We start from the raw sequence: 3,808 nt of genomic DNA on the forward strand, positions 1-3,808 counted from the left end.
CGTGCAGTTGTACGCTCGGGTCGTCTCACGAACGCACAGCTGAAGATCGGCCACTCCTCGGGCTGCCCTCCAAATATAGGCAAGTCCGGAAGCTTCCTTGGCCCATATGCTGCCTGGATTCCACTCGGCGTAGTCGCGGCGTAGGATCCGACAAGTGGCGATGCTGTTGCCGCATTGTGGATGCTCACGCCCGGTAGCACGAGTCCATGCGCTGGCTGCGCAGTGCCTGTTGCACACAGTGGCTCCACAAAATAGTTGCTAGTTGTTAGCAATGGCGGTCCTCTCGAAGCAGCGTGTAGGCCGCACCGCTCGCACCGTCACCGTTGTATGGCACCGACCCGACCCCGTTATGTAAGGCCTCTCCGTTAGATGTGGGTATTGGCTGGCCGCTCCAAAATGGCGGCCGCCCGACGCTCCACTGTTGGCGCCAACTGCGCTTGGGCCAAACTGCGATTGGCGCGCAATTGGCGGTGCTCACACTTTCCAGGGGATGGACCAAGTCTACATCGCCGTGAAGACGGACGTCTTAAAGTAACGCTGCGCGAAAATTCGAAATTGTTGAAGTTGTGTCGGCCGGTGAGTGCGGCAAAGTGACAGAACAACACGGTGGAGCCGCGCCACAACGTTGCGCTGCAATCCCGCGAGTTAGTTGCGCGCCTGTTTCAGGTAAATAGGTAAATTTAATTATTAGCTGGCGTTTGTTTGTTGCAGCTGATAAAACAGCTGATAGCGCTGCCAACTCGGCGCAACGGGTGATCTGGAGAGGGCGGCGTTGCCAGATCAACCGTGCGATCAGTGTTGTGTTGCGACAGTAGGGCGCGAAATTCAAAATTAAATTCAAAATTAAACCGTTGAAATTTAAATTAAATTGAATTTTGTAACTGGTTACTGGGAGCGCACAAGTCGTTAAGAAAGGGGAAAAGGCACAAAGGTCGCGGACAGACCAAAAATCATCCTCTCACCGTTCTGGTGCCTAAGCAGAGGCTCTGGTGTCCGAGACGAGGCGGTCCAAACCTCCAGCAGTAAAAGCCAGGGGGAAATCCGTGGCCTACGTGGGAACCCCTTTCTAAGGCTGGTGCTTCGCCTAGGTAACCCCAGTTGATGGACAGCTCAGTGGGGGGCAGTCCCCTGATCGCAACGACCCGTTCAGGAGGAGCTCCCGACTTTCGAGATCACCCACCAGAGGAGTCGGTAACCCGTCCCATGGTGACGGAATCCCAGTCCGTCGGTGGCGAGGGGTGAGCATGCAGGCTCCCAGCCGCCGTTGTCTAGCGACTGCAGCGATGCTGTAGAGGTGGAGAACTTGGCTCCTACAGCATCTACGACCGCGACAAGTCAGAAGTCGATGGACCACATCGCCGTGCCATCGCAAAAGACGGGAGGGAAGTCCCCAGCTGGTTCCCCTCATCGGTCTTCGGACCTAACCACGGCTCTCCAGAACGAGGACCTGAGGGGCATTCTCACCAGGATGAATGGCAAGATAAATCCTGCTATCCGCTTTCGAGACCCAACGGCACGTGACACGAGAGACAAAGGGCATAGCGTCCGAACTCTCAGCCCTTAACACCAGGGCGTTAGAGCTGTACGAAGGTACGTCTAGCGAGCACCGCTTGAAGAGCAGTGCTACCCAGACGGAAGTACAAAAGCCTTCGAAAAAGGTTTCTAAAAAGGCGCAGGTACCAAAGGTGCAAGTGCCAAACGCCCAGGCGCCCAAGCCGAGCAACCCTACGTTGGGTGGCAACGGTGAAGAAAAGGCGCCATCCAGAACTAACGAGTCCAAGCCAGGCAGCTACGCATCTGTCGCCAAGAATGCCAGCACGGGTGCAGAGTGGACCAAGGTGAAGCCTACGCGCCTGCGTAAAAAACCGGAGGCTCTCATTGTAAAATGATGAGCTCCACAGCTGCATGGTCGCCCAATTCCAGGGTCTGCAGATAAACCCTGAAGATATCAGGGGCCTTCGCAGAATGCGGGATGGCACGCAGATAGCCTCAGTGCTGCTGAACGCGAATGTGGCGATACCAGTCCTTAAACAAGGAACCATAATCGTTGGATGGTCAAGATGTCGTTTCACCAGGACGTCCGACCAACGAGATGCTACAGGTGTTTGGGCTATGGACATCGATCAGTAAACTGCAAGGACACCGACAGGGCAGACTGCTGTCTTAGATGCGGTGAGCGTGGGACAAGGCAAAGGGGTGCGTTGCAGCACCAAAATGCCTGATCTGTAGCAGCGAGGTGGACAGAAACCACGACGGGTAGCTTTGCGTGCCCGACCTACAAAGCGACCCTAAGAGAAGCCAAGATCCACCTCAATGCACGGCCATATTAGAGTAGTACAGCTCAATGTCAATCATTGCGCAGCGGCTCAGAGCCTCCTGGCCCAGACTGCGGCTGAGCGCAATGTAGACATCATGCTCCTAAGCGAACCCTACGTCTCTGGTAGTGGAGAATCACCCATGATTCTTAACGAGACAGGTAAAGCAGCTATCAAATGCTGCAGCTCTCTCCACGTCCAGGAACTGGCTGCTTTACCTATGCGGGGTATCGCTTATGCGAAGCTAAATCACGTGCACATGTACAGCTGCTACGCTCCGCCGAGCGACACCCCCGATCAGTTCGAGGAGTTTCTGGAGGCGCTCGTGGTCCATGCGAGAGGGCGAAGCCCGAAGGTCGTTGCCGGCGACTTTAATGCCTGGGCAGTGGAATGGGGCAGCAGGACATCCAACGCCAGAGGCCGAGCTGTGATTGACGCCATGGGCATGCTGGACCTTATACTGCTGAACGACGGGCGGAAGCCGACGTTCAACAACGATAGGGGCACGTCCTTTATTGACGTTACCTTTGTCAGCAGAGGGCTAGTGGACATCAACAACTGGATGGTCCATGACGTCATGACGCTGAGCGACCACGCCCTGATCTCTTTCAGTCTCTCCCCGGAGGGCATGCCCAGGAGACGGCAGAGCAGAACAGCCGGGAAAGCATGGGACACCAGGAAGATCGATGAGGCCATGCTGGCCTATCAGATCAATTCCCTGGAAATCCCAAATGGGGACGCAGAGAGTATGGCGGCAGGCCTCATGTTTATGCTCGAAGGAATCTGCGACGCAACCATGCCTAGGAAAAATAAGGCACAGCGCAAACCACCCGTTTACTGGTGGATGCCTCCCTAAGCCAACTAAGGTCTGATTGCCTCAGGGCTAGGAGAACGGCGCAACGTGCCAGAGGCAGTACCCACCACGCGGAACTCTTAGAGGCTTTCAGAAGGAAACGCCTAGAGTTCAAGCACGGCATCGCGGCTGCCAAAGCGCGTCGTTTAAGGAGCTGCAGGATGGCGTAGACAGCGATACCTGGGGCCTCGCCTACAAACTCGTTACCAACAAGCTAAGGAGGAGAGCGGCACCCCATCCGACCCGGGGTCCTGGCTAACATAGTAGGCGAGCTATCCCAAAGCAAACCACTCTATGAGGCCAACAGAGGCAGCCCCTGCCCCCAATTTCCAGTGCGTCACAGAACTTGAAGTTGTCGGAGGCAGCCAAGCGCATCAAACCGAACAAAGCCCCTGGACTAGACGGTATTCCTGGAGCTGTTATAAAGCAGTGGGCGCTGGGTAGACCTGAAATCTTCAGGCCACCTTCCAGCAATGCCTTCTGGACGGAATCTTCCAACAAGTGGAAAAGCCAGAAGCTAGTCCTGTTGCCGAAAGCAAGGACCAGCACATGCTGCAAACAGCTACCGCCCTCTATGCCTACTAGATATAGTAGGAAAACTATTCGAACGTATCCTGTATACTAGAATAGAGGCAGTCAC

Source organism: Drosophila mauritiana, unplaced genomic scaffold (assembly GCF_004382145.1).
Source record: "Drosophila mauritiana strain mau12 unplaced genomic scaffold, ASM438214v1 Y_41, whole genome shotgun sequence".
In the NCBI taxonomy this organism is placed as follows: domain Eukaryota; kingdom Metazoa; phylum Arthropoda; class Insecta; order Diptera; family Drosophilidae; genus Drosophila; species Drosophila mauritiana.